The sequence below is a fragment of the Urocitellus parryii genome, chromosome 10 (genome assembly GCF_045843805.1).
Source record: "Urocitellus parryii isolate mUroPar1 chromosome 10, mUroPar1.hap1, whole genome shotgun sequence".
In the NCBI taxonomy this organism is placed as follows: domain Eukaryota; kingdom Metazoa; phylum Chordata; class Mammalia; order Rodentia; family Sciuridae; genus Urocitellus; species Urocitellus parryii.
The window spans coordinates 135,261,114-135,283,515 of record NC_135540.1 but is presented as its reverse complement, the minus strand read 5'-3'; positions in this window follow the sequence as shown (position 1 = coordinate 135,283,515).

Sequence of the window (22,402 nt, the reverse complement as noted above, 5' to 3'; positions counted from 1 at the left end):
GGTAAGAAACTCACCCAAGGCACAGTTAGTAAATGGTAAAAGTAGGATTTGAAAGCAGTCAGTAGACTTCCACATAACCACCACACCATACCACTTTCTCTTGTTTGCAAAGGGTTTAATTTTGAATGCAGCCAAAATCATGCCAAGTTATGCAAAACCTATTTTTCTACTCTGCATGGTTATCACAAACATGAGTTGGTGCCAGTATATCATGTAATATTCAAAGCTACCATAAAAATATCTACAATTATTCTCCAATGTGCAAGTTAGGGGAAAAAAAGGATTACGAAGGCTCAGCCACCTGGCAGAGTCCCAGAGCAGGTAAGTGGCAGAGCTGGGCCTGGAAGGAGCCCCGGTGCCCCTGGCTCTGAAGCTGACTTGCTTTTCATCTCACTGCCCTGCCTTCCTGGGAGATGCTCATTTCTTGCACAGTCATAAGGGAGACCCAAAGGACTCCTCGGTGATGCTAATGAAACCTGACTTCCAAGCTGAAAATAGTCCAGCCGGCCAGAGAGTGGATGGGAGAGCGGGCAGGGTGTTCAGTTCTCTCAGATGCCCCTGAGGGCTGTTCTGCTCAGCTCCACCCCTGAAAGGTCACCTCAGGTCCCAGCAGGATGATTCAGAAGGACTTCTTCTCCCTCGGGAAATGAAGACTTCCTGCTTTAGAATCCTCCATCTTTCCTCACTGTGAGTCTTTGCAGTCTTGCTGCTCAGAAAGCATTTTCTGCACCCTCTGGGGTGGTCCTCAAAGCCTGGAGCTTGGCTCAGGCACATGGAAGGGGCAGAGGTGCAGTAGCGGGAGAGCAAGACAGTGGAGAGCTCTGGGGGTCTGGCAGGTAAGAGTCAGAGCTGTGACCTGGAAAGCTCCAGAGATCAGTTGATCTCACACCTTCAGTTACAGACAGAGGATGCAAGACTGAGTCGTCTGTTAATCACCAGGACTCCCACCGTCCCCTGGCAGGCACTGTGATGTCAGAACTCATTTAGTCCCTAGGGAAATCAGAGCTGTAAGTGATAACTTGAAGAGAAAACAAAAGGTCAAGGTCACAGAGCCAGGAAGTGGCAGTGGCAAACTCTGCAGGCAGCATGTCTGATCCCCAGACCTCTGCTCTTCCCTCAGTTCCCTGTCCCCATGAGCACAGGGGAGGGAACAAAAATCCAGGAGCTAGGAGGGGACAGTCCAAAAGAACACTGAGGACAGAGGAGAGACCCAGAGGCAGGCCGACAGCATATACAGCCCAGCAAAAAGGCAAGCCGAGACATGCCGTGCACAGCTGCAGGGGCGGGGGGAGGTCCCTGAGCTTCATGGGGTTCTCCCAGGGAGCTGGTAAGCTCTGCTAAGCACCACCAGTTTAGGGAGATTAAGGGAGCAGTATTGGGGACTCCCTCCAGGAGGGGTGTGTGTGTGTGTGTGTGTCCTTATGTCTTTAGCACACACAGCCATCAGTCTGTTTTTCCTGGTAGGCAGTTTTCTTCACGATTCTTAAAAAGTTTCCATTCTTTTCTGACAAAAAACAATGGAAAATATGAGGGGAAAAAAAGAAATTATGAACAAAAATCTAAGTGTCATGATCTAGTACTGCTAGACTTTCTCTGTGTGGAGGGACATGGTATGACCCCTGCTACACATTTGTGATATCTCCTCGATACTGGGAAACAATGGGCCCACCAAGGAGCCCCTTCCCCACTGAGATGCCAAGCTGAGCCATGTCCCCCAAAACAGCCCCCTCATGTGCGGGTTTAGCACAGAGGGAGCAGGTCCGGCCACAGAGGAGTCCAGCTCTAGCTCTAGCTCCCCACTCGGTGGCAGTGACATCAGTAAGCCTCATCTAGCCGACAGGTTGTTTTTCCATCCTTACCACAATAAGATAAGACCAATAAAGTAAAAAACAGTAGAAGCAACAAACAAATGTGAATTGCAAGAATTACCAGGAAAGACTGTATACAAATGCAGAGTCCCAGGATGGATGTTTTGTCCCATGCACCCCATGCTCTCCCCTTGGGCCTGTAGTTGGATGTGGCTCACGCCCAACCACTGCCTCCCTGACCCTGAGCAGGTGAGACACAGAAAGTTTCTAAGTCCTTGCATGAAAAATTGTGAGCACTCAATTAATGATAGCTTTCTTTCCTTCCAATTCATTTATTAACTCATCCTGAAGAAAACCTGAACCATGGTCATAAAAATTCGTCACAAAGTTAAGGCATCTTTTGATGCTACTTGGTGCTTTCTAAGCACATACTAGACTCCCTTTTCTGGACCTTAAGCCCTGAGAACTTGGTCTGTCTCATCTTCCCCACCTGCACCAGTAAGAGAAGTGAAATCCTCATGGATATCTCAAAGAAGAATCATGCAGTATTTCTGACATTTACATTTATTTCACGTGTCTTCACGATTGATTCATGTTGTCATATGTGGCATAATTTCATTATTTTTCTAAGTTAAATAATATTCTATTGTGTGTACAGACCATGTTTGCTTTATCCATTCATCTGGCAACAGACTCTTAGGTTGTCTGCACACCTTAGCTATTATGAATAGCCAACTGATCTTGGCTAATAGTTCTTGAAGGGATCCTGATTTCAGTTGTTCTGAATAAATACCCAAAAGCACAATCACTGGATCATGCAGTAGTTTTTGAGAAACTTCTATTCTGTTTCCCTAGCAGTGGTACCATTTTACATTTCCACCAATGGTGTGCAAGGATTCCAACTTCTTCACATCCTCACCAACACAAGGTGTTGTTGTTCATAATAGCCTTTTGGATACACTGAATCCTTTGGTCCTTAGGAGACCCCTTGAAAGAAGCTTAATAGTTTTCTACATGGTTTTTGGACACGGCCGCATGTGGACCCAGGGCTTAGGCATGGTACAGCAAAGCAGACAGGTTCCATCATCTTAGGGAGCTTTTCCTTCTGATGTGGGAGAGGACACAGATAGCCATGTGGTGAACGTAAAAGGGCCAATGTGAAGGGAAAGGTCTATGAAGGCCAGAATCAGGTGTCTAGGAGGTTGTCTGATAGGGGACAGATGGGGAGAGTATTCTGGCTGAGGGAAGAGTGTGTCACTGTCCTGAGGTTGATGAGCAAGAGGATTCCTGAGGACATCAGCATGGCTGCAGTACAAAGGAAAGAAAGGTTACCACGTCCACTTTCGAGAGGGTCTGGCCTGAGCACTTGGACCTTGGCAGGGTGGGCTACACCAAGACCTAGGCAGGGAGTTGGGGACCATTTACAATCTCCCTCTAAGTAATGTGCCTCTGCACAGACTTTACCAATAATAAGCCCAGCGTTTTGCTCTCCATTTGCTGATTCCCTTCGCTATTTCTCTGTAGCTTCAAAACCGTGGCAGGGGAGAGGGATTTTCGCTCTGGGTCCAATTACAGACCCTGATGCTGCGGCCGCCCTCATCACCCACTGTCTGGCACAGGGCCTGACACAGAGGAAGCAGTCACGTGGGGAATGAGCAGCACTGTCTGACATTTACTGAATGTCCCTCACGTGGGAGGCACTCTTCTAAACACTTCATGTGATTGGGTATTTTCTTCTGTTTTGTTTTATTTTGTTCATAACAGCCCCTCAGGGCTGATTTCAATCACCGCCTTCTCATGGTACAGAGGAGTAGAAGGAGGTGCAGAGTTTCCATAACTTGCCCAAAGCCACACCCTGAAGAATTAGCAAAGATGACCTCGAACCTGGTCAGCGCAGCTCCACTGAGTGCAGCCTTCGCCTCTATTCTCCAAAGCACCTGGTTCCAATGACCTTACAAATATTGTCTCCCTTTAATGGCAGTGCAAAGAACCTGTAGGCATGTGCAAGGAATAGAAATGCTTTCTACTTTGACGAATCACAAACTGGATGACTTGGGAATTGAGCATGAAAAGCAAGTCATTTAATGTAAATTTTGTTTCATTCCTAGCATTGTGAAAAACATGGTGATAGAGAGAGTCATCCCTGCTTTACATTCATGTATTTAAAATTTATAGGTAGATATAATGAAGTGGGGGGTTTAGAGGACACCTTCAATTACCCCCACATCAGGATAAAGAGATGACCAGACATGGCTTGCCTGAAAGGGCATCCTTGGCTCTGCTCCTCTGGGAGACTGCATACTGGGGTCACACCCAAACCCTGTCCTACATGAAGGTACATCCATTCTGAGAATAAATCTAACCACGCCTGATCCCCTCAGACAAGGGCACACAATGCCTGTCATAGGAGATCAGAACAAACTGGTTGGCATAGTTTGTCTCTTTGGTCTTCTAGTATTTTCCCTCTTCAAAACTTACTCATTCATACCAAAGCTTGCTCAAATAAATCTTCTGAACAGATCTAGCATAGTTAGTATAACTATTTTATTACAAGATTTTTAAAAACCAAGAAGCATCTGGAATCTTTTTGGCTCAGGACCACAAGATTAAAGCCCGTTCTTTAATGAGTTACTACTCTGCACCTGGTGGAGTAGAAACCACGTATAGAGTAGAAACGTTAAATACATTCAACTGATTTTATAGCAATATGACTGCTAATGATGACATGCAGGATAATATTTATTTTAATTAAACAGTGAGGAAACCAAATCTCTGGAAGATCAAGTGAATTGCTTAGATTTGCACAGCAAAGCCAGGATGTGTCCCCAGGTCCTTTCCAGATGCTGGAAAGGCATTGTGGTCCAGTCAAGCACTTGTATCCTGATCAAATGATTTCAGTTCACCAGAGTAAACTTGTAGTTGCTAAAACAGTCAGTGGCATGATAATTTTGCTTCAGATAAACCTCAGAATCCACAGTATTATCACTGCCTAAAGTCTGGCATATTGACTAAAAGACCAGTGACATCATTTCATCATGAAATGTCATCTGGTGATACCTGAGCTGTCTATTTTCCAAGAACGAGGCTGCAGTCACATCCTCCTTACAGTCATCGAAGGCTCAGTGCCCCCGGCTCTTCCTGCCATTATTCTCTTATAGCTTCTACAGTCAGCCAGTGTCATCAAGCCAGGAGAACATGGCCCTGGCTGATGGAGACTTTCAGCTAATGAAGCATTGAATACCTGAGGGTTGATTATACATGAAAAGCAGACAGAGAAAATTGGTACGCTTCAGCAAAGCTGATGAGCACAGGAGAGCCATGTGGTAAAAAATGATCAAAGTGCTAACTCTCAAAGCACTGGGCCCATGGAATTCCTCTGTGAAGAATTTACCCTGCAGGTAATCCACATGTGTGTGGCATCACACGTGCATCAAGATATTCATGGTAGCATTGTTTGTAAGAACAAAGGTTGGGAGCCATTAAAACGTCCATCAATTGGGGCTAGGTTAAATAAGACATAATAGAAGTCCACAGTCTTATGTGGAATTTTGGAGCTGGTTTTGTTTCACAATGCAGGTTTTCCTTTCATTTCAATTAAATAACATGGCCCATGTATGATAGTCCCATTTCTCGGAGGCTTCGGACAGCACCAAGGAATCAAATACATTCCTGCTTTCTGAAACACGCTTATGAACAAAAATTTATCATGATTTAGTAGAAGCAGTGGTGACACTTTTTCTGTTTGTATCTATATATTGTATAGAACATCTTTCTGGATATATATATATATATATATATATATATATATATATATATATATTCAACCAAGTATGGAAATAAACTGATTTTGTAAACCAGACAGAGGCAATCATGTATCACCATATATTATATAAACACTAATAAAATAATTTCTAAATATTATTAAAAAGATGGAAAAATATCACAAAAAGTTATCTTCTCAGTTGCAGATAGCTTTATTTCCAGTTGAATTTAGGTGTCAAAATTTAGAGGCAAAACTCAGTTTTCAGGGATTTGGGGACCTAGCATCTCCAGTGAAGGACTGTGCACCTGCATATTCATGGAGTTGGGGAATATGGTGAAACCAGCAGAGAAAGGCCAGGCAGGAGCTCTGGCAAGGGATCAGGAGAAGAGGAGGCAGGAGGCAAGCAGCTGCTGTTCACGTGGGGAGCTGGGGTCTGCAGTCTGTCTAGGAGAGAGGAGGCAGGGAGGTTTGGGGACAGGGTCAGGGGGCCATGGACTTCTTTCTGCTGGGGCAGACAGGAGGATGGGATGCTCTCAGATGCCTCCGTCTCCCCAGACACCTGCGCCTTGTTACAATTCATGGGTTCTAATAGATTCATAGAGGAGAGGGTAACCTGCCTTATTTTAACCCAACATCAGGGAAGAAAGGAGAGAAAATGAGAACAGTTAAAAGCAATATTCTGTGCCTTGAGAAAGAGTAAGTGCCTGAGAATCCAAGTTTGGAATCTCAGCTCTGCCCCGGGCAGCTCTGCAACCTCTCGTGGTTCTCTTAACATTCCTGCACTTCACTTTCTCAATTCCAAATGGGCCAATACAACCTGATTTGTAAGAATGAGATAGAAAGTAAATGATAGAAATGTAGCCACGTAGCCAAGCTCTCGATGTTATTTTCAATCCTTTATTATAGGAGAACAAGAAAGGATATATAAATGAGCATAATGTAGAAAAATAAGAATCCTGGAATGTATGTGGAGCGAGTTTTATAATTGGGCCGTGCAGGGATTAAACTCTGGGCCTGGTTCCACCACACACAGGTCTGGTTTTAGTTTGGCTAGGGTAACTGACGCTTGGAGGAACAGAATCAACTCCCAGGAGGAATAGATGACTTCTGCTGTGTGCAGAGAACAATCATCCCCAGAAGTAAACACTTCCTCTGAGCCTTTTGATTAAAAGTGAATCTTCCTTCCAAAATCCTATCCAGACAAACTTAATATGTCAAGATTTCTCCGATTCTAAGAAAAACACATTGGGACTGTGACATCCTGCTCCACGGAATTGGAATTCCATTTCCTGCCTGAGCTAGGGGAAAGGGCAGGGAGGATGAATGAAAACTCCTTGCCCTGACGCTGCTGTAGCAGGTCCTATGGCTGGAGCCGGCCCTGGCCGGTGGCTCCGTGGATGTGCTCCATGTTGATTCTGTGCTACCTGTTTTTCCACTCACCTGTCCCATCGGTCTCTGCTCTTTTTGCCCTCAATTGAGTCTGAGACAATTAGTTTCTTTACAAAAGAGAATCACAAAACAGCTGGGAGGCGATTAAATCACTCTGCACTTGCTCAGTTGAGTCTCATGAATCTGAGCGTTGGCACAAGTGCCTCTGGCGTGAGCGCGGAGCTGCATTCCATCAGGCCAGAGTGCCACCCTGTTGCCAGATGCATGGACAAACTGGACTGGTTCCGGAACCCTCCTTGCCTGTGAAATGTGACCTGTCACCAAGTCCCTTCATACTCCACATGCATTTCTTACTTTTCCTTCCTTGGGGCCTTTCCCGAGGAGGAACGTCCTCAGGGGCTGCCACAGCAAGGTCCGTTCTTAAACCTTGGGAGGATCTGGTCACTGATGTTTTCAGAGGCCCCTTCTGTTCAAATGAAAGTATCTACATCCCATGTTAACTATCATTGCTTCATTTGTCAAAGTGGTTAGGGTTGTAAAAATAATTCTGAATTTGGTTCTACTATTGACTACTGACTTTCGTCTTGTGTTGAAGCCTTGTTTCCCACATATGAGAGATGTGTGTGTGCATGTGTGTTGAGACGCAGTCGACCAGTTGATGGAATGTAAAATTCCATAAAAATTTAACTTACCATTTATTTTTCTAAGTTACCCTATTCTTTTTTTTTTCCTCTTAAAAGCTGCTATTTTTTCAGATCCGAGACGTTTATATTTAAGCCCATAGAAATGGACAGACCCCAGGCCCCCTGCTCCAGTAGTCTAATGGATTAGGACCAGACCACAGCCCCTTCTACCTGGTGTGTGGGAGGGAGGTGTGAATCCATGCAGATGTCCCCAGAGGACTGGGACTGTCTGCAGAAAGAGCTTCCTGCTGTGGGCCCACCACCTGGGTGTACAAGGACCTGCACAGTACAGAGTCCTGGGGACACTTCATCTTCCTATTACATTGTCTATCAGAGACCATTTCTAGTTGCTGTGTTCAGGTGGAAGGCTCCGAAACAAAGCCACATAAACCCTGCTACGTGTTTTCTTTTCTCCTCCAAAGAACATCAGCCCAAATGCCGCTTCATGGTAGACTTAAGATGTTCCTTTAAATAGGGCTGCAATGTAAAGGTTCATGCAGAACTTCAAACTTAGAATGCCATTTTCTAGAGCTCTCAGCCATGAAATTTTGCTCCAGGCAATTTCAACATGCGAAGTCTGAGCAGAAAGATGAATGTTGCCTGCATTTACTGTACCTCAAAACCAGAAGCATTTTTAATATGAACGTTTTGCACATGAAAGCTTGGCAAAGACTGTTCTCCCAATTTGATTCTTATTCAAATTGGGTCCCATGGAACAGTCTGGAATGTTTAATCTGTTTTTTCATGAGAAGAAAACTGACTTTGTTGAAAATCTAATATGTATGAGGCACAGTGCTCAGTGGTTTTTGCATCCATTCAACATTTTACAACTTTATGACATCCTTCTTAATAGTATAACAGAAGAGAAGAGCAGGTGGCATTGTACCCATTTTACTGATAGGGAAGCTGGGGTTCAGAAAGGTTAAAAGACTTAACTAGAATCAAACATTAAAACCAGTGAAAGCCCATTTGAATTAATTAGACCAATATTAATCCTACCAAGCTACCTCTAGAGCAAACAGAGAAGAGCAAAAGATAAAAAGGAAATATGTAAAGGAATACTGTAGCTGCTGGTTATAGCAATTCTGGGAGAATCCACAAAGCTCGACTGAAAGGTGCACTGGAGATGCAGGTTCAGGGTCCAGTCTCCGTGCCCCTGTGGTCTGCATCGTTTGTGCAGGGTTGTTCTGCTGATCACCAACTGCAGATCAGTCTCTGAACTTTGGCCCTTTCTGTTCTCACCTTCATACTTGAGTCCTAGATTTGTGCAACCCCTGCAGTGGCACCCCTTGACTCCTAGGACTCTCCCTCCCGTCCTTCCCATCTGTCTTGCTTAACAATGTTGGATCAGTCTCCCGCGGATATTTCACTGGGGCCCTCTGGTGGCCTGTGCTGTGCCCCTTCACCACCTGGGTCCTTATCCCAGCCTGGGAGTGCCAAGGGCAGAAGTCTGCAGCTGTTAGCCCTTTCAGGAATTCCTTCAGCTACAGAGATGCCCCAAGGTCGATCAAGGTCATGCCCCTCCCCACCAGGCCCATATCCAGTGATGAATTAATATGAGATTATAAAAAACTCCCAGCCATTTTAGCCTAACTCAGGACAACCCTTGTGTCTTACTTGTGTCTGCTCCAGGGTCTCTGGGGTTGGACAAGGCTTTCAGGCCTGTATCACAGCTCAACTTTCCACCCGCCCAGTCCTATTCCTCCTTCTACCTTCCACAGGTCTTTATTCCAAGGAACTCTTTAATGAACATTGGCCTATGAAACTGTTTTCTGAGTTGCTTTCCCAGATATCCAACCTACACTGTGTCTCAACAGGAGGGAGGGAAAGACTGGGGAGGGGAGGAGGGAGGCAGGAAAAGGAGGGAGGGGGAAGAGAGGAAGGAGGGAGGAGAGGAGGGGTTACCTGTCCTCTTCCCTGCATTCTTCTTTTTCCAGCACCACCAATAGCCCTGCTGAGGTATTATTTTCCAGTGAAATTTGAACATTGGGTCAAGTGCATGTTCTGTGATGAGAACCTTAACTTATATACTTAGAAATACAATTATCCATGGATTAAAAGAAGACACTGTGAAAAAGTATCCACCAGCACCATCAGCATAGTGATTCTGTCCACAGTGCCTACCAGCTGCCTGACTAAAGCTGAGTGTGGCCTTCTCAGCTCTAGAGCCATGCACCTGGTGGGCCCTTTAACATGAACAGCCCGGCTTCACTTAAGAATCGTTGGAACCTGCATTGTCGGGAATGGAATATAAAAAGCTTTCTCACTGAACAACTGACTGAAGCAAAAACATTCACCCCTGCAGTACTAAATAGCTACATTGTAGTCTACCATTTTCTTCTGATTGCCACCCAGAAATATTCAGCCAGGTGTGGCAGAACGGAGTCTCTGTTCTGGTGCAGACTGCATTGGTCTGCCATTAGCCCTCACCGAGGTCTGCCGGTGACCTTCGGTGCAAATCTGCCCTGGTAAGGCTCTTCCTTGTCTCAGGATCACACTCCAAGTCTTGCTGTGCATGTTCTCCTAGTTTGGTTTACTTAAACAATTGGCTTAGTTAGCTGGGCCCATGCGATGCTAGACAAATCCCACCCACGCTTGCTCCTCTGCCTGTGAATGGCTGATCTGTTTGCCTGGCCCTGTGGTCTCCACGTGTCTGTTTTCTCATCTAAGTACTCTGGACCCCAAGAGGTGTCTTATGCTTTGTGCCCCACTTTTGGGTTCTGTGCACGTTTCCTTCATGTTGTTCTTCAGACTCACTGCTGGGGGTCTGAGCTAATAATAACTCTGTTATAGATGGAAACAGCTGTCACAAAACTTCCTGAGTATCAACATTTGCATCCTGTGGCTCCAAGAATTTAGGGATTCTGATATTTAGGAATGTCACACTCATAATCTTATAGGAGACACTGGTGTGCTGTTCATACTGACCATCCCAAAGGACACTGGCTTCTTGTTTAGTTCTTTCCATTTCTCAGCATGAATTTTCTCTTCGTGGGAGAGTAAGACTCCTGCAATTAGTTCTCATGCATTTATACTCAAATGTGATCTTGTTGAAGCCTGTAAGAGGACCCAAAATCTGGGTATGGTGGCACATGCCTGTAATCCCAGTGATTTGGGAGGCTGGGGCAGGAGGATCACGAGTTCAAAGCCAACCTCAGCAACTTAGCAAGGCCCTAAACAACTTAGGAAGAGCCTGTCTCAAAATAAAAAAAATAAAAAGAGCTGTGGATGTGTCTCAGTGGTTAAACACCCCTGGGTTAAATCTCCAGTCCTTGTACTCCCCCCCACACACACAAAAAAAGAGGATCCAATAAATAGTCACCCTGATTAAGTTCCAAACCAGTGGTGAGGGGAATCAGGCAAGCTGTGTCAAGGTGTGCTGCTGAGCTGATATGAGAGGACCTGCCTTGTGTCCAGAGGCATTTGCATCTCTGGTACTGAACTGGCCACAAGATTTTGCCTGTCACAGCAACTGTGAGCCAGGGTGAACCTGATTCCACAGGAGCTGACTAGAGTACAAGCTTCCCCCTTATAGTCTCTATGAGGAAGAGAAGTTCCTGAGCATGGCTGTTTCACTTTCTAACTCTCCAAATGGCCTAGTTATTTCTGTCTTCCAGGCAGGAGGCCTGGTAATAATGCATGCTTCTCTAGATGTACATGTTTTAGTCAGATTTGTGTCATTGTAACTAAAAGTCCTGTTCTCTAAGAACAACTTAAAGAAGGAAAGGTTTATGTGGGCTCTGGGCTCACAGTTCAGAGGTTTCAGCCCACAGATAGCTGATCCATCATTCTGGGCCCAAGAGGAGGAAGAGGACAGAGGAGGAAGAAGAGGAAGAGAAGGAGGAGGAGGAAAAGGGGAAGGAGGAGAAGGAGGGGAAGAAGAAGGGGAGGAAGAAGGAGAAGGAGAAGGAGGAGGAGGAGAAGGAGGAGGAGGAGGAGAGGAGGAGGAGGAGGAGGAGAAGAAGAAGAAGTTGTTGCTGAAGTTGTCATTGTCACAGGGCAGATGCACTCTTCCAGGGCAGATGCACTGATCCACCTCCTCCAGCCACACCCCATCTGCCTACAGCTGCCACCCCGCAGTCCTTGAAACTAGGATGGAGTTACTAGGTGACAGCCCTCACAATCCAATCATTGCACATCTGAATATCCCTGCATTAACAGGATCTTTTGGGGGACCCCTCACCTCCACACCATAACAGACCAAAATCACCAAGAGTGTTGACCACTGGTAGGACAGCCTTTCCAGATGCATCCTCCCTCCCAGGATGTTAAGCCCTTTACATATTTTAACCCATTCAATTCCTTCCCCTAAAAACCTGCTGAGTAGGTACCAAGGCTAACCATGGCTAGATGAGAAACTAAGGCACCAAGAAAGTAATGAGTATACCTGGACTCACAAAGCCAGTCAGGATGGAGTCAGGTTTTGAACCAAATAAGTCAAAGCTCAGAATCAAGGCTCTTACTGCCAAACCAATGGGTTCAAAATGTCCCACCCATACAATATTGCTCTTCCCACCTGCTCCCCCTCCATGGCTCAATTTTGCCTACAGAGAGGCCTAGGCACAAGCTCCAGCTTTACCAAGTCTCCTTGGTGAAGGAGCTGCCCAGTGCTCCCTCACCTATGGGACCTGCAAGGAGCTGGAGAAATACCGGTGACCCTCACCTTCAAGCCTGGTGAACCCAGCCTGAATACCAGCCTTTGTTCCAGTGTGGACAAAAACCAAGCGATGAAAGGGCAAAGCCGCTGGGAGATGGGGCCTATCTGTGCTGATGTGTTATTAGATGACTTCAAGTGAGTGCCAGGATGTAGAGAAAAAAATGGCTCAAATCCGCAGCCATCAATTATCTGCCACCTGACAGTGTTGTGAGTTTATGCCATGTGCTAGGCACTGTTCTAAGCCCTGCAGAGAGGGAGCTGAAAACAAAACAAACAAGCAAACAAACAAAACCACCCTGCTCTCAGGGACCTCATTGCCTAGTCACAAAGCCCAAATTTAATTCTACCATCACAGGCCTACACCACAGTGCTCTGGAGTAAGAATTTGGAAGCAAACAGAAGGTGCTATGTGAATGAAAGATAAGGGAGGTGATCTTGTCTTGGGTCAAGAAAACCTTCCAGAGCAATCATTTAGCCACTAGTTGAAAGATAGATACTAGTCATGGGTTATGATTGGCTAGAGCAGTGGGCCCAGTCCAGGTGGAGGGAAGGGAATGGACAATGTCTTTAAGACGGGCAGAATGAAATCAACTGGCAGCTCCTATGACTGGTGCCAAGAGGAAGTGGAATTAAGTAAGACTTCAGAGGTATCAGGTCATATGAGGGATTGGGATTTATACAAAAAAAGAGAATATTTGCCTCTTTTTCCATTCATTCACTGACTCATCCATTCAAAGACACTTCTGCAAAACATAGAAGGTGCCAGGATTTGTATTGAATTCTATGGATGTAACAAAAATGACTGTGTTAGTCAGCTTTCTGTTGCTGTAACAAATGCCTGAGATAATCAACTTATGAAGAATAAAGGTTTATTTTGGCTTATGGTTTCAGAGGTTCCAGCCTACGATCAGTTGACTCTGTGGCTTTGGGCCTGTGGTGAGACGACAGAACATCATGGCAGGGAGCAAGGGTGGAGTAAAACCTCATGGTGGGGAAGCAAAAGAGAGGAAAAGGAAGAGGCTGAGACCCCACTATCCCCTTGAAGGCTATGCCCCCAATGACCTATGACCTGGCACTGGGCCCCACCTCCTCCCAGTAGCACCAAGATCTAAACCTCTAAACACATGAACTTTTGGGGAACATTTAAGGTCTACACTGTAGCCATGAGTAAGACAGAATCCCCCTCTATCCTTCTCAGTTTGTCAACTGGGAGACATAGGATAAGAAATGGTTGTATTCTGTTGTGGTGAGGCAGGCTCGTGCCGAGTACTAAGAGCACAAGATAGAATTTTAACATGTACTAAGGGATATCATGAAAGACATAAGCACCCCAGCCAGGCTATTCCCTGCAAAGGGAAAGACATGGCCACAAAGAGCATTCCAGAACCTCAGTGATGAGTGGGAAAAGCACAGGGGAACCTTCCAGGTGGGTGGGAAGAAAGGAGCCTTCCATCCAGGGCTTTATCTCCACGCATTCGTCTCCTTGGCTGCCGAGATCAAGTGCCACAGGTTGGGTTGCTTAAACAACAAAAAGTCACTTTCTCATAGTCCTGGAGTCCAGACGTCCCTGATCAAGTCCAACAAGCTTAGTTTCTGGGCAGAGAGGCCTGCCTGGCTTGTAGGTAGCCACCTTCTCACAGAGTGCTGGCATGGCAGAGTGGGCTTTTGGGCATCTCTTCTTATAGGACGCTAATCCTATCAGATCGGGCCCCACCCTTATGACTTGACTTCCTCCTGAAGACCTTGTCTCCAAATACAGTCACTTTGGAGGTTAAGACTTCAATGTATGGGTTTTAGGGGGACACAATGCCGTCCATAGCGCTCAGCAGCAGCAGAAAGCTGGTGAAAGATTTTAAGCAAGGAATTAACATGGTGACACTACTCACTTAGAAAGGCCATGCTGTGGCTGGGGTGAAAATAAAGACACTGTGGCAACATGTCTTCTTCTAGGAAAAGTGTTAAAAAGCCATGGGTATTTGAGCAGGAAATGGACAGGACAGGTGGGAAGAGGCGGAGGAGGCAGCCTCCCCAGGAATGGGTACCTTGGGGCTCAGGCTTAGACAACAGGATGGGCAAAGCGTGATGCCACTCACCTAGGTGAGGAGCATGGGAGGAGCTGATTTGTGGGCAGAGGTGGACAGGCAGTGAATTCAGACCTGGGGATGCCGGCGCAGAGGCAGTGTGGACGTGCAGGCCATGTTGACCATCCCTCCTAGCACGTCACCATCATTGCTGAGCGTGGGCCCAGAGGAGAGGTACTACTCAGGGATTTGGTGGTAGGTTGATGAAGGAGAGGACCTGAAATGTGTAAGGGAGAAACGGAGGCTTATTTAGATGTATATCCTGGCAAAGAATATCCCAGTCCTTAGACGGAACCCTGATGCTTCTTGGTTCAACGGTATCTTGCCTTCCTATTGAAATTTTACTCCCTAAATTTGAAGCTTTTGCTAATGGCATTGCATTTACAGTCAATGTAGATTCATTCATTTATTAAGAATGCTTGAGGGGCTGGGGTTGTGGCTCAGTGGTAGAGTGCCCGCCTAGCATGCATGAGGCACTGGGTTAGATCCTCAGCACCACATAAAAACAAAATAATGTGTCCACCTAAAACTAAAGATGCATAAATAAATAAATATTTTTTTAAAAAGAGTGCTTGATGGCTTGGTTTATAGAAACCCAACTGTGAAGGGCTTGGTGGCATGTAGCCTTTGAAGATGTTGGTCTTCAGTTTTTGTTCTTGTTCTGAGTACCCCTTTTGGTTGTTGTAAATCCTCAGAAAAATTGCTTAGTAAGCAAAGACCAAAATTTGCAGCTAATCAAGGGGATGCTGGACATCTTAATCTGACAGTGAGAAGGTGGTACTTTCTAGATAAGGAAACGGGCACCAAGAGCGGTTATATAACTTGCCCAAGATCACAGAGCTCAAGCGCTGGAGTCAGGTTTGCAAACCAGATCACTTGATTCTAAAACCCAAGCTCTCCAGCTTCCCCAAATGATTCCCAGTACATGTTTACTCTCCTTTCATTTAAGAACCTATTATTTACCTCATTTCCTGTTTAAACTGGGCTTCCCTGTGCTAAAACAGGCCACACATGTCACCTTCACACTGTCCCCTCCTGAGCTCAAACTCACTGGCCATCTTCCTATCCTCCCACCTCCCTATGAATGCCAGTTAGGGAGTTTCTAATTGTTGCTATGACAAATTATCCCAAATTTGGTACCTTTAAACAGCACCAATTTATTATTTTATTTTACTCTCCCATAGGTTAGAGGTCAGTCCCCCTCCTGATGCCATCTTGATGGCTCCCTAATTTCTGCAGCCTCTTTCACTTCCATGGATCCTCTTGTCTGGATGGGACCCATCCGGATAACCCAGGACTCTCTTCCCCTCTCACCGTCAGCTGACTTGCACACTGAGTTCCTTTTGCAACCTGGGTCCTTTGGCATATAACCTAACTCACTCATTGGCTCTGAGGATTCCAGTGTGGGCAGAACACACCAAGAATTTCCAGGTCCTCTTTCCCAGCAAGCTGAGAGGCTGTGTTTGCAGATAGAAACTGTGAAGATAATTCTGATTAACTTATTAGAGAAAAAAAAATATTTTAATTAAATAAATAAAAGAGGAAAGGGGGCTGCCTTTGGCCTTCTTAAGGCTTATAAGGTGGACCATATACGTGAGTAAAGTAAACTAGCATTAATAAGAAATAGATAAATTCATGGACATGCTGCTTTAGAGTCTATCCCCAATCCTGCCAGGCCGATTTTTGTTGTCTTCCAAGAAATTCCTGTTTGGGTGTTTGAATTCAATTAGGGGAGGGCCCTATAGGCATATCATATCACAACAATCCAACAATGTAAGTTCCCCTATTCTACCCATTTATCAGAAACTGAGACTTAGAGAAGTTCAGGAACAACTCCAAGTTCACTGTGAAAAGAAGACGATGGCAGCATTCAAGTCCAGGTAGAGAGAATGAAAAAGCCAGAGTTCTTAAGAACAGCCTGAGTTAGAGCCAGAACAAAGAAAGAGGTGCGCTGATCGCTGGATAATCAAAGCATGTCTCTTGTAGCCCATGAGATGCCCCTGGAGGATGGTGGAGTGATAAATACATTTCCAAGTGTCATCTCCACCTCTTATTATGCAGTGCTGCTCCTTCCAGCTCCTGACACCCAAGGTGTAGACTCTGAAATCTCACTAAGATGTTTATAATTAAACCCTCTGATGGGGACAGCTGTTAGCAGACACACATGTGTGTGCACACACACATGACACCCTAGGCTGCTCCTTTATGAAATCTCTCCCGCTTCACATCTCCTTTGTTCCTGTTAACCCATTTTCACCAAATATATATGCTACAGAAGGAAGGAGTGTGATAGGAGTCAGTCTCCACCCACGCACCACTGTGCAAACTTTGGTAAACTATTTAATCTCTCTGGGCCTCAATTTCCTCTCTATCAAGTGGAGGGATTGATACCTACCCTGTGTGCCTGTTATAAATATTGGATGAGGGCCTACATCCGTCATTGCTTAGTCCAACATCTGACACATATTTTGTGTCAATGCTCTTTAGTTTCTGTCTTAAACAGCTGTAAGATCATGAGGCAATAATAACTAGAAAAACAACTCAATAACAACAAACATTGACAAGGTGTGTCTACCTGCCAGGTGCCCTCCTAAGCACTTTCTAAGCATCGTTACATGCCATCTGACATGTATTGCAATGGCCAAGTGATGTAAGTTCTCCTGTTCTACTAATTTACCAGATGCAAAAGCTGAGACTCAGAGAAGTTAAGGAAAGTCTCCAAGGTCACAATGGAAGCAAGGAGAGGGGAAATTTAACTTAGGAACAATCTGGCTGAGAGCCATGACAAAGACAAGATGATTTTTTTTTTAAAGCATTAAAGCTTTCCAAGACTTTTTTGGCCGTCCACCTACCATAAGTGCTCCAATTTCTGGCCACCGACCAGGTTATTTTCCCCAAGCGCCCCTACCTCCTGGATTCCAAATCCCAGCAAAGCAGGAAGCATGTTTACCCAAGTAATCTTTATAGTATCTGAGCCACCCATCAAAGGGCTGGCTCTGCCAGGAAGCAATTAATCCCTAATTCACAACTGCTAGCGCCCCTGGATCTGCTCCCTAGACCTGGTGGCAGCTCCCCATAAGCCAGCATTTTGGTGACCATCTTTAGCGATGCCTTGGGGGCCTGCCTTCTGGGTGTTCAAGCACAGGAAGAAGCAGCACTGGGTTCCTGATGAAAGCCATATGCCCAGTCAACAAACTACATGGACGAGGTGGCTTCAGTGACCAATATTCACTCCTCACAGTTCTTGCAGTTGGAAGACCAATATCAGGGTGCCAGCAAGGCCAGGTTCTCATGAGGGCTCTCTTCCTGGTTGCTTCATCTGTGGTTTGAGAGCAGAGAGAGGGGAAGAGGCTCTCTCAGGTGTCTTCTCGTACAACCAACCCAGCCAAGAGGCTCTGCCTTCCTGACCTAATCTCCTCCCAAAGACTCTGTTTCCACAGGACAACACGTTAAGAATTAGTGCGGACTGTGGGGGAGACAAACATGCGGTCCACAATGCCTTTAGCCTGAGAATGGACGTGTCGGACTAATTAGAACCCAAGTATAACAGAGCAGGTGAGCTCCCAAAACTTTATGCGCCATAGTCCTTAGTCTGGCTCCATAACAGAGCAATCTAAAAAAGTCTTTAAAAACATTACTGCCCATCTGGATGCAGTGGTGCACCCTGCAATCCCAGCGACCTGGGAGGCTGAGGCAGGGTTGCAAGTTCCAGGGTAGCATCAGCAATTGAATGAGACCCTGTGTCAAAAAATAAAAAAGGGCTGAGATTTAGCTCAGTGTCCCTGGGCTCAACCCCTGGTACAAATAAATAAATACACACACACACACACAAACACACACACACACAAACACACACACACACACACACACACACACACATACACACAGGCCCCAACCAAGACCTGCACTAGGAGGTCTAGAGGTGGGCTCAGGCCTCAGTAGCCTTTAAATTCTCTCCAGGTGATTGCAGTGATTGTCAGAGTTAAGATCCACCAATGTGTCCAGCTGAATCTTTCATAGATGAGAAAGCTGAAGGCCCAGAAGAAGAAACCTTCCTTGTCTAAAAGTAACAGTTGCCACCACTGAAAATCAAACTTCACCTCACTAATGTATAACCAGCCTCAGGAATCAAGGACTCATACCAAAGGTAAGGATAAATGTGAAAATTAAGAAAGCCAAACAGACTACTGGGAAAGATGCACTTGGTAAAGGAAACTAGTCTAGTGCAGTTTGCACTATGTTCCCTTTATCTGCTCATTTTTTTTAATCTCTCCAGTGACCCCTTAGATGATGATCGACTCCAAAGCAGAACCACGTCCTACTTATCTCAGCTTCCCCGCTTCTGGTCCTGTGAAGTGCAGGTCCAGTTCTGGTTCGTTGTAGGTTGGCTTGTTTCCTGCAAAATGATTTGTCCAAGTTTTAATCGCTGGTACCTGTGCATGTGACCTTCTTTGGAAATAGGGTGTGAAGATGTAATCATGTTAGCATGAGGTCACTGAGTTGTGTCCTTAGTCCAGTGTAAGTGGAGCTCCTATGAGGAGAGAGGAGGAGACACAAGGAGAATCCCTTGTGAAGGCAGGGGAAGACTTTGGGGTAACGCATCTGCAGTCCACAAGTGGGTAGCCACCACCAGGAAATAAAAAGAGGCTGGGGAAGAATCTTCCCCAGAGCCTTCAGAGGGAGCTTGGTCCTGCAAACACCTTGATTTCAGACCCCTAGCCTCCAGGACTGTGAGACAATAAATTTCTGGCTTAAGTCACCCAGATTGCGATTCTTCATTCTGGCAGCCCTAGAGAAGAAGAACGGACGGTGTTTCTATAACACTCCAAGCTCCATCTTCGACCGAGAGTCCTACAGACAGAATACTAGGGTTCACAAGCCAGCGCCCCTTCTTGTTAGCTATGCAATAAGTGTGAACTTGTTGAGCAAATTGTGTAAACTCTCTAGAAGTTTATCTTCCTGTGAGATGAGAGGAAAATAGCACCTGTTTTATAGAGCGGTTGTGTTAAAACATCTAGAGTGCTTAGCTCAGCACTTGTCCCATAGTAAAGTTTAATAAATGTTAGCTAGTGTTTGTGTCTCTATTGACCCCAGAACTTCCAGTCTTTGCCAGGTGTTTGTTCTCTGTGCCTCGTGGCATTTCTGTCATACTTGGCCAGAGCTTTCAGGATTACATGAACTGTGATTTCATGTGTTAGAGGTTCAGACTTGATCCAAGTGTGAGGTAGAAAGCTTTATGTAATAGGTGCCACAGGAACCTCTCCCACGGTCCCACACTATCCTCAAGGTCACCTGAAGATGGTTCAGCACACGCTAAGGGAGGGTATTCTCTGGCCACAGAATACGCACAGCACTCCTGAGGCAGTTTGGACAGACTTAGGGGTCACAAGGGAACCAGAAGGAGCATAGCAGCCTTCTTCCAGCCCCTGAGAGAAGGAACTTGACAGATAAATACACCAGTTCTGAGGCTCTGTGGGATAAATCTGCACAAGTGTGTTTCAGTGGTCCCCAGTGGTCCCCTGCTATGGTTTAGATCTAGAATGTCCTCCTGTCGCCTGTGTTTTGAGACATTGTTTGCTCCTCTCCAGTGCAGCACTATTTTAGTGTGGGGCTCTCGGGCAGTCATTGGATCAGGAACACTCTGACCTCATCAATGGATTCATCCATTGATGGATTCCTAATTTGAATGGACTATTGGGAGGTAGTAGAAACTGTAGGAGAAGGGAGTCCGTTGGAGGGAGTCAGTCCTTGAGGACTATATCTCACCCCTGGCCCTTTCTCCTCTCTGTTTCCTGGCTGCCATCATGCTCTACCTCACGTCAGACCAAAGCAATAGAGTCAGCTGCCCGTGGTACAGACAGGGAATGCCACCGTGCCCCTGGAATCCATCACATTTACATAGAAGCCACAGTCCTCCATAACCAGTAAGAGCAAGGAGACACCAGAGTCCCCAGGGCCTGGGAAACCCAGAGCTCCAGGATGTCTTTGTTGTGAAGTCCTCAATATAGGCTTGAGGACTTTCAAAGGCCTTGCCATCCTTCCATAGACTAAACAGTAGTCTGGGATTCTTCCACCCACTTCCTCTCGCTTTTCTCTTCCCTGAGCTCAGACTTGTGTTGCCTTGGAACGCCCTGCCCACCCTCCCAGATTCCCACCGACTTCCTTTCTCACTGGCATCCTCTCTAATAAAATGTCAAATGTTAAATTCTGCCTTGGTGGCTGCTTCTTGTGGACCTGAATCAGCCCCCAGTATGTTCACTGAAGTCTCCAGCTTTTAAATAAATCCCTGGAAAATTAAGTCGTCTATAGCCAAAGAGCCAATCAGGATTCAGTCTCTCTTGACCAAAATGTGCTTTCTCTGCCCTTGTTCACCTCCTAGAACTGCATGTTTCCTTGAGGGCATGAGGTACTTCCTGGGTTACTCTTGAAAGATGCAGAGACCTAGAGGAGCGTACTCAGAATTCTGAGTTAATGCATAATGAGGGTAAAAAGACAAGACAAGAAGCTTATAGGTGTCCTGGGGAGGATTTGGTGAAGAATGAGCCATGATAATACCCCCCATCACTGCAGGATGCTGTGGAGACTGGGGGGCTGGAAACCACTGAGGGAGTTCTGTCTAGCAAGACACTATGAAGAAACACCTGTTTGGTGTTGGAATGGAAAAGGAGATGTCTGAAGCACTAATTTTTAAATAGCAAGAGAATAAAAATGATGTCCATCACAAGTACATGTAAGAAGACATGAATTGGTGTCAACATACTTTATATACAACCAGAGATATGAAAATTGTGCTGTATATGTGTAATAAAAATTGTAATGCATTCTGCTGTCATTTATTTTTTTTAAAAATCAATTAAAAATGTTTTTAAAAAAGAGAATAAAAGTGAAGTAAAATCGGACCTATTTAGTTTAGCATCTCTGATAGGGATTCAGGACTTTTGTAAACCTGATGACCTCATCCCAAACTTCATAAACAGATGAGGCAAAGGCAAGTTGGAAACTCAGAAGGCAAAGCACAGAAAGCCTTCTATATGGTTGGTATATGTCACTGCACTGTTTCCCCCAGGTGACAGTGGCTGCCTCTCTCCCTCCTTATCTCATCCCTGAGGTTCCTGGGAGACAGCAATCAAAAGTTAACTGCCTGCAGTACCATCATGCATCCAAGAACCAGGCTGATTCCCTTGAACTGAACTATAGAAAACAGAAATTTCTTTATTGGATCTCCTTCCCAAGGTCACTTTCCCTTGTCCCCTAAGTGAGGTCAGCAACCCCTCTTTGCTCCCTGTTCCATAACTCCTCTGATTTTTTTTATCAGTGTTTGACACACAAAGTCATCTACAGATCAGTGTACATGCTCACACACACGTATCCAGTGGGAGCCACATCAGTTACTCACTGCTGCAGTGTTTGTCACAAAGAGGACTCAGTAAAACCCAGTCCGATGGCTGAGTGCCTAGGTGGAGGCAAGGCTGGGCACACTGCTGGAAGTGGCAACTTCTTGTTTGACTTTTCTCTGGCCGGCAAAACCAAGATATTTTATAAAGAAGATACAACACATCTAACTGCATCCTTCATATTTGGCCAAATACAAAACTCTTTCCAATATTCCTCATTGTGGCTACACCCACACCAGCTGTGTGAGACAATGGCTGACCCCGTCTAAGCCTTTGTGAGGCCATGGGGTAACCAAGGTGTGAGATGGAATCTCCCTTGCATGGCCACTGGCAGGGGCACAGTGCAGCTGCAGGAGGTAGATCATGCCTAAGATGCCACTCCTTCATTTGGGAGGGAATGTGGCTGCTGAGTCCTTGCACAAAAAACATTTGCTTTGTCCCACCATGACATTCTTGCAAGAGCTCTGCAACCCAGATACCATTCACTTCCACTACATATGGAAACAGAGGGCTTGACAAATCCTGCTCCCAAAATATAAAGTTAACAATAAATATAATAAGCATTCAAACTCAGGACTTCCTAACTCAAAATCCACAACTTTATAACCTAAGCCCAGACCACATAGA